General features: G+C 42.3%; 1 protein-coding gene across 10 annotated transcripts in view; it reads right to left on the bottom strand.

Annotated features, from left to right (window-relative positions):
* Positions 1 to 3,908, bottom strand: part of GPR161 (G protein-coupled receptor 161) — a 65,400-nt gene extending 61,492 nt beyond the window's left edge. For 4 of the 10 annotated variants that reach the window (XM_044944074.1, XM_044944075.1, XM_025287417.3 and 1 more), the window contains exon 1: positions 2,981 to 3,262. The gene's annotated coding sequence lies outside the window, so the exon portion shown is untranslated. The other 6 variants (XM_025287411.3, XM_044944077.2, XR_326938.3 and 3 more) reach the window with 4 other exon arrangements.
* Positions 3,909 to 16,437: the final 12,529 nt, after the last annotated feature.

Genomic DNA, 16,437 nt, shown 5'->3' with positions numbered 1-16,437 from the left:
CATGAAGACCAAAATGTGGTCCACTGGAGAAGGGACTGAAATGGCAAACCAGTTCAGTATTCTTGCCTTGAGAACTCCATGAATAGTATGAAAAGGCAAAAAGATATGACGCTGAAAGATGAACTCCCCAGGTCAGTAGGTGCCCAATATGCTACTGGAGAAGAGTGGAGAAATAACTCCAGAAAGTAAAGAGACACAGCCAAAGCAAAACAACGCCCAGTTGTGGATGTGACTGGTGATAGAAGTAAAGTCCGATGCTGTAAAGAACAATATCGCATAGGACAGAATGATCTCTGTTCATTTCCAAGGCAAACCATTCAATATGTTTACTATAGCATTGATAATAGATGAAGCTGGAAAAAAAATCTCAAAGCCCCTCAATAGGAAAATGTTTAAATGAATTCTGGTGAATCTATACTATAAAATACTATGTAGCCATTAAAAAGAATGAAGTATATCTATGTTATTGGCATTAGAAGACAACCAAGTCTGATTATTAAGTCAAAAAATTAAGTCATGGAGCATATAATTATATATGATCCCCATTTATGTATTTTTAAAGGCATATCCAAAATACTAAGGTTGGTCCTAAAGTTGGAAATGCAAATAGTACTTTATCATGTTTTATAATATAATATCAATAAACTATATATTATGCATTCATATTCACCTCTATTTCCAGATTTGTTAAACTGGCTAACAAAAACTAGTTGAAAGTACTCTCTTGGTGCAGGACTAGAATCACAGAGGAGATCAGTACTAGTACTGGCTAAATGAATGAAGTATTGAGTCATAAAGTCAATCCTTACTCCAAATTCCAGGTAGCACTACCTCCAACTTTGTTGATGTTTGTTGATCTCAAAGAAAAACAGTAAGAAAACATCACTTCTGCCCTCCAGTTATGCTTTATTGCTTCTCAGAATGACAGCAAGTACTTCCTAAGGTTGCAAGCTGGCAGTCTGCAGGCTACAACGAACCTACACACATGATTTGGTTGCCCAGCATATTTTGAAAACTGTTTTGAATTAGTTGCCAATTTTAAAAACATGGAGCTTCTTCCTTAAAAATTTGCAACTTTCCACCCCCCGCCTCCCCCATTTCAGATTAAGCAAAGTGCTAGAACCTTGTCACACCTGCTATCTCTTTACAGAAGGTATGTTCTACACACAGCCCCCACATAGCCATTCTGCACTCAGGCTTACTGACTAGTCCCAGCAGAGCTTACATCACAGAACTGTACCTCCTTTGGGTGGCATTTAGATCAGCTCCAGTTCACCCCATTCTGTCTTTCACAGAACCCAAGCAACAACTCCAACCCTCTAAACACATGGCCAGGCCTCATTTCTGACTCCCCCTGCACAGGGCTGCAACATAAAGAAAATGATTTGACTACTTGAGGTTTGGACTTAGTTTCTAAATGCCAAGCAGGCCTCCTTGTGAAAAGTTCCTATTCTTCCCATCAAGGTGGTGGAGTTGTAGGGCAAGGAAAATCCTGAGTTCAAGGACCCACCTGTGTTGGAGCCCATGTGAAAAGTACTGCTAAGTCAAAAGACCTGAGTACAATCTTGGCTCCTTACTTGCTGAGCAGAGTACTTTTCTTGAGTCTCAGTTTCCCCACCTGTAAAAGCTGTGAATAACACTTCAGAGGGCTGTTACATGAATGAAATTTAAAAGTGTGTATTAAAGTGCTTGGAAGCATCTTAGAAGTATAAAACGAGTGTAGTCTAAGACAGGAAAAGAGAGGCACTGTGGAAGAAGTGACTGAAATGGGTGGCTGAATTCCAGTTAAAGAGAGTTGTGCGATCTGAGGTACTTCCCACCATCTCTCTCTGCTGGTGGCCTGGGAAATGCCTTTCCTCACCCATCTCAGTAGCCACGAGGGATTATGAGGGAAAGCCATCTAATATTTTTCGATGCAGCAGCTCTCCAAAGCTCATTTCTGGGTCCAGGTCACAGGTGGAAAAGACGCTGGGCTGAGTCACTGTTGGCTGGATGCGGAGGGGGCACAGTGATGCTCACTCCACCACCACCACCACCTCGAGCCTCCCCTCAAACACATATCTCAACATCAAGGAACCAAAGTCATTTCCCTCCAAAACCACACCACCTTCACAGGGAGGAGGTGCTTTCAGGGCTCTTGAAAGCACTGACAAACGGATGAAAGGTACAATAAAAAAAAAAAAACAAAACCAGTCTCAAAGATGTGCGATAAACTGATAACGCACCGCTGTGTGGTTACGAGAGCAGACCCCAGAACATCAGTTATTCAGTAGACATTCTTATCCCACATGCCTTTGTCAAAAGGTTTGGACCAGGGCTAAGCTCTGGCCCAGAAGGCGGGCCAAGTACCCCCAAACTAACCGAATCTCCGTGGGCAGACCTGAAGAGCAGAGACGCCTACCCGGCGGCGCCCAGGTGGGCCGGGCGACTTCTGGGCGCATCTTCCGTCCAGCTCGGGAGACAGCGCCCAGAGCCCCGACCGAGGATGCAGCTCACCTGGTCCTCACGGATTTCGGCTAAGGGTCGAGGCCGCTTCGCCCCGCACACCTGTCCCGGGGGGGACCTTCAATCCCGTCGGCCCAGGGGGCACGGGGCCGCACCGCTGTCCTCCCTTTCCGGGGGTCTGAGAAAGGGGCTTCCGGCAGCGAGGCAGAAGCCAGGCGGGCTAGTGGGAAGGGCCTCTCAGAAGCCCCTGGCCGCAGGAGAGGGGCGCGCCTTCAAGATCTTCCCACAAAGAGCCCCGGGTCCTCGAAGCAAAGCGGCGTGCGCGAGGAAGATAACTCCCTACCTCCAAGGGGCGCGGAGATAAAAAAAAAAAAAAAAAAAAAAGCGCCGTGGGGGCGGGGAGGCGTGGGGGAAGGGGGCGCGGAGACCCCGTCTGGCCTGCACCCCCGCGCCCTCCCGCACGGCACAAAGAACTCGGCCCCGCTCCATCCCTGCCAGCGCCCCACTTCCCGCCCGCGCCCCGGCGGGTACTCACCCAGAGGCCGCCGCCGCGGCAGCTCAGGGCCGGGTCGGCCCGAGCCGCCTCCCCGCCTCCGTCGCCGCCGCGGCAGCAGCTTCCTTCCTCCCGGCCGCGCTCGGGGACCGGAGGTTTCGGGTTTCACCCCGCGGAGCCCCGCTTCGCTCCTCCCGCCGCCGGGCCGCCAGCACGCGTACCCGGCCAGAACACAGACCGAGTAACTTTGCGGCGCGAGCGCCGCCCGCCCCTTCTCCGCCGTGCCGAGCCCCTCCGCCCGCGGGCCCTCCGAATCCCCCGCGCCCCGCACGGCCCCGCCCGGCTCCGCGCGCCGCCGCCCCTGCCCGCCCCGGCGCCGCCGCTTCCCATCCCTCACACCCCTTCCTTTCGCGCTTGCCCTCCCTCCCGGCCACTCTTCCATTTCTTCCCACGGTCGGCCTCAGCTGCTGCTCTTTGTCTCGCCCCTACCCTCTCGGCCCGTAAACCTTTGTGGTCCCTCCTCGGGCCTTCCCTGAATCCCGTTCCTCCGTCCCAGTTCCAGCTGTTAGGACGTCGCCTTTGCCATTCTCTCTGCAATGCACTTATACTTTCGGATTCTTCCCGTAGGCTCCGCACAGTCCCATTCTCCTCCTCCATTCTCGCCGCGGACGACTCCTGGCATCTTCTTTCCTGCTCACCTTTCATTCATCCAGCCAACGTGCCTGAGCATCTGCCTGGTGCCAGGCACTGTCCCGCACCCTGGGAATATCACAGTGAATCCACCCGCGAAACCAGCCTTTGAGGATCCCACAACTCCCGAGAGTGGGAGGGTGAATGTAAACAGACCTTTTCGTGGCTACTCTCTACCTCTGAGCCAAAGCCAGGGAGCAGTAATTACAATACACAGACCAGGGTGCTGCCGGTTCAGGGGACAAAACAGTTCCTTCTCATATGTGGTTTCCCCCCCTTCCTCAGTTCCCATGTTCTGTAGCATTTCTAGCTTCATGCGTTTTCTGTGCAGCAGTCTTAATAAAAAGACAAAAAGTTGAAGCATACAATAGAACTGCTTTAAAAATGAAGGTAGAGAAGGAAGAAAAAGAAAGAAACGAAAGGGAGAGGAAAGGGATAGCAAATGAATCAGGTAAGTAGTTATAAAGCCCAGTTCACCAAACTCCAGCAAAACTGATGCTATGCCCAGAACAGGATTCAAATAACTCTGAAATCCATCCACTTTGATAAATGTATTAGTTATTCCCTTGTCTACAAGTTGGCACTGTGGGAGCTGCTTCCTTATTAATATTAGGCCACTGAGTTACCATTTTAGAATGATAATTTACTATCTAGCACCTGCCAAACACCCAGCTTGTCCTCAGGGACAAAGGAAATAATAGGGACACAAAAGGTACATGGATGCCTGAATATTCCTATGGGACAGCTGCTTTATTTGGTCAAAAACTGGAAGCTGAAATTCCACACAGAATCTAGGTCACCAGCAAGCCAGATGCTTGAAAGACCTTAAAGCAGTCTGTTCTTGAGGGTATTTTAGACTTTTATTCTGAAATCCCCGTTTATTTTTTTAATTTGCATTGACTCAGGCACTGGCTAAGCGCTGTTACCCTGAGAGTCATTTAACCTTCCCGAATCTCAGCTCTCAGCTTATTCATATATAAAATAGGCCTACTCACACCTGCCTATCTGTAGAGTTAGAAAGACGAAATGAGATAATGGAAGTAAATCCTCAATGCTATAGAGAGCTAAACCCTTTTGAAAGTTGGCATTCAAGAAAGATCTGGTAATATATGCCATAGACTGGCATGGAGACAATGAGAATCAAAAACAGTTATGGCTCTTTCAGCTCTGTATCCACCCATGATGCAAAAGATGTCCTTCCCAAACTTACTCTATTTCATTTTGAACTCTTCAACTGAAAGCAGTTTTTTTCTCCTGCTGCTCATTATCAAATATGTTATTTATCACAAAGGCGTTTCCTCCCATAGCTCATAAACTGAGAACTTACTGTGCATTCAAGAATAGAAACTGCTACCAAAAAGTGCATTTTTTTCAATTGCTCTCTCAAGATTTTTTTCCTTCTTCTAAAGCTAATATTGAGCTATTAGCAGTATTCAGTCAAACACAGCAAAATGGAAAAAATATTATTTCACTATATATCACTGTATAGATTACAGTCATGTGAAAAACAAGACATTGATTTTGTGCAAGGATTAATTTTTAAACAAAAGATATGTAATAATTTTCTTCTTCCAAATCAGTTTCATTAGCCATTTCACTTGGGGTTCCCCAAAGACTTCTGAACTAAGATAATGAGAGGCCTCATCCAAGTGAATCTTAAATGCTGGATGAAGAATCTACCTATGATGACTCATCAATGATATGAAATTTTTTTTTTTTTATAGAATTTCATTTACTTTTATTTTTGGCTGTGCTGGGCCTTCATTGTGGTGCACAGATTTCTCTAGTTGTGGTGCACAGGCTTCTCAAGTTGTGACATATGGGCTTAGTTGCCCAGTGGCATGTGGGCTCTTAGTTCCCCCTCCAGGGATCAAATGTGCGTCCCCTGCATTGGAAGATGGATATTTTACCCCTGTAGCTCCAGGGACGTCCTTATAATATCTTTTCAAGACAGCACTTTACATAAAGCTAGTCAGAACAAAACTGGGAAATATATTGTGTGTTCCACGTGGAGTATTATTCCCTCACTCTTTACATCAAATTCTTTTTACCCTTGACATCTCAGTTTAAATGTCTTCCCTGAGCAATCTAAATAACATTTTCTAACCTCTGCTCTCTCTCAGAGCCACAATTTAAAATTTATCCCAATTATTATATATATATATTTATTTATTTGTTTATAATATAGCTATACTTGTAGACATAATGGAGAAGGCAATGGCAACCCACTCCAGTACTCTTGCCTGAAAAATCCCATGGACGGAGGAGCCTGGTAGGCTGCAGTCCATGGGGTCACACAGAGTCGGACAAGACTGAAGCAACTTAGCACCAGCAGCAGTAGACATAAATTCCATGATGTCAGGAGCCCTGTTTTATTTACCACTCTAGGACCAGGGCCTAACCCAATAAAACATTTAAAATATATCGATGAAAAAATAAAAATAAAGTATGCCTTCAGGGGCCTTGGTTCTCAAACTTTGGAATATATAAGGATCCCTTGGAGATTTCTTATACAACACCAAAAGTTCAAGTGACAGAAGTTTGATAGGTTGGATTTCAAAAAAAATTTAAAACTTTATGCTTCCTAGAACACCATCAAGAAAACAAAAAGATAGCTCACAGGATGGGATAAATTATTTTCACATCATATATCTAATAAAGGACATGCATCCAGAATATATAAAGAACTTCTACAACTCAATAATAAGATGGTAAACATATCCATTTTTTAAATGGGTGAAGGGTCTGAACTTACATTTCTCTGAAGAAGATATATAAATGGTCAATAAGCACATACAAAGCTACTGGACATCATTAATCATTAGGGAAATGAATATCAAAACATCAAGCTTCCACCTTCAGACTCACAAGGATGGCTATGATGAGAAACACAATAAGTACTGTGCAAGATACAGAGAAATTAGAACACTTGCATGTTACTGATGGGATTGTCAAATGATGCAATCACTTTAGAAAACAGTTTGTTCCTCAGGGTGGCAAACATGAAGTTACCATATGACCCAGTAAGTTCACTTCTGGATATCTAACCAAGAGAAATAAAAACATACACCCACACAAAAATATATGAACATTCATAGCAGCATTATTCATAATAGCCAAAAAGTGGGAACAACCCAAATGTCTGTTAATGGATGAACATATAGACAGAATGTGGCCTATTCATACAATGGAATATTATTCAGCCATAACAAGGAATGAAGTGCTGAAATGCTAAGTGAAAGAAGCCAGACACAAAAGGCCACATATTGTGTGATTCCATTCAAATGCAATATCTGAAATAGGTAAGTCTAAAGGGAGAAAGAAATTAGTTATTGCCTAGGACTGGAGGTGGAGCGGTTTAGTAGTGATTGCTAAAGGGGTTCAAGGTATCTTTTGGAGATGATGAAAATGTTTTAAAGTTTGATCATGTGATACTTGCAAAACTGTGAATATATTAAAAGAGTGAATTCTGCATTTTAAATGCATGAAATTTATGGTATGTAAATTATGTCTCAATAAAGCTCTTTTAGAAATCAAAAGAATCCCTTGGGGAATTTGTTAAGCTGCTGAGTTGCAGGCTGCATTCCCAGAGATAGACTCTTCAGGAGTTGTGGGTAGCTGCTGTTTCCTGTTTAGCATCTAGTCCCTCTCCTGCAGGCAGTATACCCTCAAATTTCCTTTGGAAAACCATTGCTTCTTCCTGAGGTCAGCCAGGGGGTTTACATAAGGATTGACCTCTCCTCCAGCTCCAGGAGTGGACTTCCATCCTTCTCAACCACATGATTGGTTCAGGCATGGAGACCGGTCAGAATGAAGCCTCAAGGACATTTTGCTGAGAATACTGGGTGGAACCAAAACTTAGGAAAGAGTACTGATGAGCATGTGCTAAGGGATAAGAAATAGGAGAATTTAGGTCGTGACTAACCTATTAGATCCTGGATGAGGCCTTCCCTGAAGTTGATGTAGTCTTGAACCCATCATTTACAGGACCCAATAAATATTTTTTAATTAAGTCTATATGGGTTTAATTCCTCTGTTACTTGGAACAAAAAGCGTATAACTCAATATGTGGTTCTCAATATGACATTTTAGAAATCATGAGAACGTTTGGGAGTTGTCACAATGATTAGAGGGCACTCCTGGCATTTAGTGAATGGGGTCAAGGATACTAAACATCTTGCAGTACATGGGACCATCCTAGGCAAAAAGAACAATTCCTCTCACCTGTAACTTTTGAAGGACCCACAAATGATTAAAAAAAAAAAAACCTGTTTCACATCATTTTCTGAGTCTGCTGCTGCTGTTGCTGCTGCTAAGTCACTTCAGTCGTGTCCAACTCTGTGTGACCCCATAGACGGCAGCTCACCAGACTCCCCCGTCCCTGGGATTCTCCAGGCAAGAACACTGGAGTGGGTTTTCTGAGTCTAGAATCAGACTATTTTAATCTGAGCACGAAGGTGTATTTGCTTTTTTGTTTGGCATGGTTTTGTTATACACCAGTTTGTTCAGAAATGCCATTACTGTATTGGCCTCCCCCATGGCTCAGCCTGCATTGCAGGACATGCAGGAAGATCCCTTGGAATCTTGGGCACAGCAACCCACTCCAGTATTCTTGCCTGGAGAATTCCATGGACAGAGGAACCTGGTGGGCTCTAGTTCATAGGGTTACAAAGAGTCAGACACAACTGAGGCAACTGAGTACACATGCACGCATACATTACTGTGTAAGTTGAGGGAAGAGTGTACTTTGATTTCTTCAGATGTCACCAAGACTTCTTCATCAGTTTGGAAAATCACTGCTACTCATGGTATTGGGTTTACCAGTGCAAGTTAGGTGACCAATTCTGCATTTTTGTACCTCAGATTCACAGTGATCCTATCTATAATTGCAAGTGTCTGACCACTTCGTGGTGTCATCTAGTCGGGTTAACATACTGAAATGAGTAGAGTTTTGTTGTTCATTCATTCATTCGTTCAACAACTGTTTTCTGAGTACCTACTTTATGTCAGTAAACAAGAAAGACAAAAATCCTTGAGTTCATGGAGCTAATTTTGGATGGAGAAGACACTATAAAAATATATATATATATTCTGTTTTCAGTAATGATAAGTGCTTAGAAAGGGAATAAAGTGGAGAAGGGAAAATGAAGTCTCAGGAGTAGGGATGGGGCATGAATAAGTTGGTTATGGAAAATTTCATTTAGAAGGCATCTCTTGAGAAAAAGACTTGAAGTGAGGGAGTCAGCCAAGTGGACATCTGGGAAAGAGTGTTTCGGGCATGGAGTGTTTCAGTGCAAAGGCCCTAAAGATGCAAACATCCTTAGGCTGTTAAAGGGAAAGTGAGACTAGTGTAGCTAATCTATTACTAGTAGACTAGTGTAGCTAATCTATTACTAGTAGACTAGTGTAGCTAGACTACTAAAGTAGAAAAATAGGACTGAGTTCAGAGAAGAAATAGGAGGCCAGATGGTACAACATCTTATAGATGCTTTGGCTTTTCTCTGGGTGAGGAAAGTTATGGATAGAAATATGATATAATCACTCATTATCATTGTTAACAGTGAAAGTGGAAGTCGCTCAGTTGTGTCCAACTCTTTGTGACCTGATGGACTATACAGTTCATGGAATTTTCCAGGCCAGAGTACTGGAATGGGTAGCCGTTCCCTTCTCCAGGGGATTGTCCAAGTCCAGGGATTGAACCCAGGTCTCCTGCATTGTAGGCAGATTCTTTACCAGCTGAGCCACTAGGGAAGCCCTCTTGTTAACATTAAAAGTATCATTTTAAAGTTTCAAAATTCTATATGTAAGTAGGTTATGTTATTATAAATTTCATTTCAGGATACTAAAAGGTTGTTATCAAATATTTGTTATTTGTGTAAAAAGGTGTGTTAGATTTGAGAAATGTTCCTCTAACAAATATGGCAGTTCTAGGATTGAACTCCAGGATTCCGTATCTTGTCTGATACCCCCAGGTTATCCTGATGCATAGAAGTAGGACCCATAAGTTGGGGAACAAGCCTTCAAACCTACAGCTTACTTCTTCTTTTGTGATATCTTATACATAAGTAGTTTTCTTTTCTGCCTTTGAATTGTGTATGCTTACAGAAATGTTGGAGGAGTCTTACAAAAGTAGACATGAACACAATATGACTGATAAAACAGCTCCAGCAAACTGAAAGCCAGGAAAGGAACAGAGAGCAAATGTCCCCAGAAATCAATTTCACAGGGGCGGGTTTTATTCTAGGTGGCGTCTACCTGTGAGTGAAGCCATCCAAATGCATACACACTCACACACACTGCTATGGACTGAATGTTTTTGTTCCCCAAAATTCATTTGTGGGAGCCTAATCCCCAATATTGGAGAAGGAAATGGCAACCTGCTCCAATATTCTTGTGTGGAAAATCCCATAACAGAGGAGGCTGAAGGGCTACAATCCATGAAGTCACAAAAGAGTTAGACATGAGTTAGTGACTGAACAACAACAACCCTCAATATTATGGTATTTGGATGTGGTGCCTTTGAGAGGTAGTTAGGTCAAGAGGATGGAACCCTTATGAATGGGATTAGTGCCCCTATAAGAAGAGACACAAGAGAACTTGGCTTCTCTCTCTCTCTACTCTCCACCTAGCGAAGATACAAAAAGATAATCATATGCAAACCAGAAAGCAGATCCTCATAGACACAAGATCTTCTGATACCTTGATATTGGACTTCCCAGCTACTCAATAAATATTATATGAACTATGTTCCCCGCTGCTGCCTCTGCAGCTTCAGCATCTCTCAGTTGGACCTGTATACACAGTGCCTATCTCTGGGTGCAGTAGAACAGAGAAGCATCCAAAGAGCTCTGATATTCCAGTCCCAAACCACTTTAGTAAATGGTAAAAATGATTTCTGGTTAATATATAGTTTATAGTTTCAAAATAAGTGAGCCTTCTCTAGTATGACCTTTATTAGATTGTAATATTAAAATACTTATTTTCTGAATTATCTGTTCATTAGTAATATTATTTACCAGTGATCTTTTTTTTTTTTACAATTTATTTATTTATAGATAATGCTAAACTGGGACAATCTCTTTGCCAAATATCTCAATTTAAGATTGATGATATTTTGCTAGAATAAAACTTTAGGTAACAGTCATTTCCACAAGCCAATAAAAGTTTCTCTAGCTATCCATGTAGTAGAATACACAAGACAAAAATAATGAAATAAATCTATCTTTGCTGACATGGGAAGTCGCCTGTGATATAGTAAATTTAAAACTTCCAGAAAACATACAAGCAGTAAGATTCCATTTTCGTAAACATGTTTGTGTCTGTGTGCATGTTTGTATGTGCACTAAAAGAAGTCTTATTGCTATTGTCTGAAGAGCAGGAAGACTATACACCTGTTGACCTTAAAAATGAAATAGTGGGTTATTTTACCAGCAAAAACAAGCTCATTTGGGACTAGCAGAGAATTGTAAGTTGAGCAAGCCAGGGGAGCAGTAGCAGATAGGGTCAGACAAGAAAGAAATAAAAGAGAAGGAGGTGTTTTTATAGGACATCACAGCTCATGGTGAGGACTTTGACTTCTACTAGGAATGAAATTGGGAGAAATCTGAACAGAGGATCATGTGTCTTGGACCATGATGCTATCAGCTAAGGAAGTAAGAAAGAGTTGGATTCTGGCTGTATTTTATAAGTAGTAAGTGAAAGTTGCTCAGTTGTGTCTGACTCTTTGCGATCCCATGGACTACGTGTAGCCCACCAGGCTCCTCTGTCCATGAAATTCTCCAGGCAAGAATATTGAAGTGGGTTGCCATTCCCTTCTCCAGGGGATCTTTCCAATCCAGGGATTGAACCCAGGTCTCCTGCATTGGTAGGCAGATTCTTTACTGTCTGAGCCACCAGGGAACCCCATTTTATAAGCAGAGGTAATATGAATTCTTTATCTATTGGATGTAGGGTTTAAGAAAAGAAAAAAGTGTCAAGGTTAACTCCAGGGCTATTATGCTGAGCAGCAGGAAGGATGGAGTTGCCATCAGTGGAGATGGAGAAGCCTAGAAGTGAAGGTAAGTGATGGAGGCCAGAAACACAGTTTGGACACATTGAGTTTGAGATGTCTGTTGGTTTTCCGAATGGGGATGTGAAATAAACAATTAAAGAGAAGTGTGAGCCACAGACATAAATCTGGAAATCTTTACATATAGATGGTTTTTTGGGCTACAAGATTGGATATGTTAGTTTCCTAGGTCTGTTGTGATAAAGTGCCACAAATTGGGTGATTTAAAACAAAAAGTAATTGTTGACTCACAGTTTTAGAGGTTAGGTATCCCTGAACAAAATGTCAGCAAGGCCATGTTCTTTCTGACCCCTGTAGAGGAGAATACCTCCTTGCCTCTTCCTAGCTTCTGGGAGTTTGCTGGCCCTCCTTGACATTCCTTGGCTTGCAGCTGCAGCATTTCAGTCTCTCCTGATGTCATCACATTATGCTCTCTCCCATGTTATCTCTATCTCTATGTCTCTTTTTTTCCCTAAAGGATGATGGTTATATTGAATTAAGGACCCACCATATTCTAGCAGGACCTCATCGTCATCTTAACTGATTACATCTGAAATAACCCTATTTCCAAATAAAGTCACATTCTGAAGTAATGGACTTCGACATACCTTTTGGGAAACACAATTCAACCCATTACACTGAGGATGTGAGTGACAATATAGAAGAGAAGAGGACCTAGGACTGAACATTGCAACACTGAGGGGTTGAGAAATAGGGGGACCTGTTCAGGGAGTCTGAGATAGGAGATGTCTTGAAAGACAAGGGAAGGAAGCACATGTCAAGCAATCAATAGAACACAGGTCATGGACGAGAAGCCTTGAGAATTCATCTGTGCATTTCATAGAGATTCCTCTTGACCTTGACAAAAGCATTTTGGAGGAGTGTGTGGGCCAAAGCCTGAATGAAGTCAGTTCAAGAAAAATGGAGAAGAGAAATTAGATGAGTATAGAAACTCATTTGAAGAGTTTTGAAGCAAAGATATCGTGTTGCTTGATATGGGAAATGAATTCAAGAAAAGGGTTTTTTTTTTTTTTTTTTCTGTTTCTTTCTTAAATAGAGCAGAAAGAGCATATTTTATATTGATAGGAATAATCAATCAGGTAGAATGAAAAAAACTGATATAGGAGATAGATTTAGAATTGCTCAAGAAACATCCTTGAGTGGCAGGAGGGATGGGATCCAGGAGGGCATAGGTGGAGGGATTGACTTAGGCAATGCCTGAAGTGGAAGTGGTGGGAAGTGATGGTGAGAGTCCATAGACATTTTCTTCCGAGTGATTCAGTTTTCTTAATGAAGAAGGAAGCAAGGTAAAAAAGCTGAAACTGAAAATGAGAAGTTGTAAAAATGTCATCCAGGAGAATACGTGATCAAACACTCTGGTGTATAATTGTGAGTCAGCCTCAAAAGTCAATTAGTTTCAGGATACTAATTGAATTTTAGTGGGAATTAAAAGTGGGATCTAGGGCTTCCCTGGTGGTCCAGTGGTTAAGAATCTACAATCCACCTTGCAATGCAGGGGACACTGGCTTGATCTCTGGTCTGGTAAGATCCCACATGCCCAGGGGGAACTGAGCCCTTGAACAACATCTACCGAGGCCCTCATACCCCAGACTCTGTGCTCGGCAACAAAACAAGCCACCAAAATGAGAAGCCTGCACACTGCAACTAGGGAAATCCCCTACACAGCAACAAAGACCAGCACAGTCAGAAATAAATAAATGAATTTAAAAAATAAAGCGGGACCTATCAGGGCAACTGTTTTTATTCAGGTGTAGATATAAAGTATTTCATCAAATCCAAGATGTCACTGATGTCAGATATGTCATGATTTCGAAGATGTTTAAAGGTGGAGTTTTAAAAAAGAAATTTTTAGAATATTAAAAAAAAAACTGATGAAACATTTCATATATGCTAATATATGTGGATATGTTTGTATATTTATATGTATAAACATATGCCAATATGCATATACATGAACACATAGCAATACACACACACACATAATATACATATATCCCAGCTCTATTCCAAATCAATTTTCTGGACCCTCTTACCTGCGTCCACCTTGAATACCCTGATTTAAAGTGCTGAGGTCTTTTGGTTCTTTCAGACAAATTTCCCCCATTTTGCTAAGTAACAGTTTTTTCTGCCACACATTTCATTAGTTTTCCATAGGAAGTCCCTATTAAGATGTTATCAGTCATCACTCTGGTTACAAGTAGAGTGGAATCCTAGATTGCTGGTCAGTGAATGACCTTTAAGATCCAGCCAGAGAGTTGTTGGCAATTGCTCAAGATAACCAGGATTGACTGTTTGCACCCTCTTCAGCTTGCCGCCCCTCTCCCCCTCCCCAGCCACCACTCCCACCCCACTTGAATCTGAAGGGTTCTGCTGGACCTGATTCTGCACAGGTGTGAGAGGCAGAGGTGTAGGGGGTAAAAAAGCCCAGGTCTCTCAGCTCCAAATCTGGGCTCCCATTTACAAAATGCAAATGTTGGGTTATTTAGTTAATGTTTCCTCACTTCAATTTTCTCCATTGCAATATGGAAATAGTAATAAAGTACCTTGAGGATTTCTCCTGGGAGTTAAGCGTTGTCATACACACAGTGGTTTAAAACCTGAAAACTAGGGAGTTAGACTGCCTAGGTTGAAACCCCATCACCAGCATTCAGTGACTGAGTATCAGGGCAAGTTACTCCCTTTTACTCTCCCTCAGCCTTATTTTCCTCCCGTGAAAAATGGGTTTGATAATAAGACCTATTTCATAGAGTCGTGCTAAGGATTAAATGATATGTTTGTAAGATGCCTTTGCAAGTTCTAGCTAGTTAAAACTAGTTTGTTAGGTTTAGCTATTACCATCTATTTTATTATCATTATTATTGCTATATTAGAAGCTGTCTTAAACTATAAGAACTGAATAGGAATATAAAAGATTACAATAATTCTTACTATTATTATAACTCTCCCCAAAAAATAGCATATACCAAACCAATAAAGTTTTTGCCCAGGAGATAATTCAAGAGTTTACGCAAAGGGTAAATCCCAAATAGATCAGAAATCTAAATGTCAGAAATGAAATCCAAATAAATTCTAGAAGAAAATGAGGATTAATTCCTTTATAATTATATATAATAGGAAAAACTTTCCTATGACACCATATCCAGAAGTAATAATAATAAAAAAGATAAGTTTTATTACAGAATTTAAAAAATGTTTTGTGTGTGTGAAAAATCACCATAAGCAAAGTCAAAGAAAAGAATGACAAACTGGGGAAAAAATATTTGCAACTCATGTCACATAAAAACCAATAGGTGACCATCAGGATCCTGGCAGGAATGAGAATTCACTCCCAAATTGCTTAAATAAAGATATTTTAATGAAGGGATTATATACAGAGCTATGAGCAGGGAACATACCAGGGGTGTGACCTTCCCAGAGGCAGGAGCATCAGGACATTCTCAGTTCCCCTAGGGCTGGAGAGGCGAGGAGGAAATAATGTGAGCAGAGTCCACTGGGGGCTGAACTATTGAGAAGGAATTACCCATGAGAGATTTATCAAGGTGATAGGGACAGAGTAAAGGGACAAAGTAGGCGATTAAATACTTAATCTCACTAGGGGATTGTAAATAGAAAAATATGGGAGACCCCTGTAAGTTAATGATTACTCAATAGAGCAGGTTTGCTTAATCACAAAACCAAGCAGGCTTATATAGCACCAAAATCATGCAACAGAGGCATGAGACATGCTCCAAAAACAAGGGTGGCATAAGACCAATGTACTGCCCAATGAGCTCAGTAAGTTAGGACATTCTCTCTGCACACATAAAAAATAATAATTTGTGGACCTAGCTTGACCATTGGCACCCCACTCCAGTACTCTTGCCTGGAAAATCCCGTGGACGGAGGAGCCTGGTAGGCTGCAGTTCATGGGGTCACTAAGAGTCAGACAGGACTGAGCGACTTCACTTTCACTTTTCACTTTCATGCATTGGAGAAGGAAATGGCAGCCCGCTCCAGTGTTCTTGCCTGGAGAATCCCAGGGATGGTGGAGCCTGATGGGCTGCCGTCTATGGGGTCGCACAGAGTCGGACACGACTGAAGCGACTTAGCAGCAGCAGCAACAGCAACTTTACCATAGGAACAAGAGAACTCCCCTGCCCAACCTGGAGGGGGAGCTGATGATGGAAGCATGACATCTACTCAAGAAAGACAGATAAAGTCTTCTCCCCCTCCCCACCTTTCCTTTGATTATAAAACTGTAGCCCAGTAAGTTCTCAGGGCATGGCACCCCCTCGCCCACCCACTTGTAAGCCTCACAAGTGTCCTATTCTAATAAATCACTTTGCCTCTTGCTGAATTCTTTTCTGCGCTGAGACATAAGGGACAATAGTACTGGAGCTCTTTGGAGACCCTGAAATGACACCTCAATGGTTTCAAAGGGAAATATAGCCACTGTTGAACTAGGAAGATGAAAAGGAAAATAGCTCAACCTCTCTCATCCCACCCTCCCTTTTCCTGCCATTGCCTCCCACTGGCCACACCCAACCAGAAGCCAACTATCAAGGGGGTGAGGGTGATGGAATATGTAAGGTTTAGCCTCCCAGGCATCCATTCAGACAGTAGGTTGGGAGGTGTTAAACAGATAATAACCAGCCAGGCTAATATCTCTAATCAGTGGAGAGCTGTTAAAAATTCAGAAGCAGAATACCAAACAATTAAAATGAGCAAGTGATGAAGACAGTTCACAGAAAAAGAAATGTGA

This window comes from Bubalus bubalis, chromosome 6, assembly GCF_019923935.1.
Source record: "Bubalus bubalis isolate 160015118507 breed Murrah chromosome 6, NDDB_SH_1, whole genome shotgun sequence".
Taxonomy (NCBI): domain Eukaryota; kingdom Metazoa; phylum Chordata; class Mammalia; order Artiodactyla; family Bovidae; genus Bubalus; species Bubalus bubalis.
Note: the sequence above shows the minus strand (reverse complement) of the source record. Positions and strands in the feature narration are given on the sequence as shown.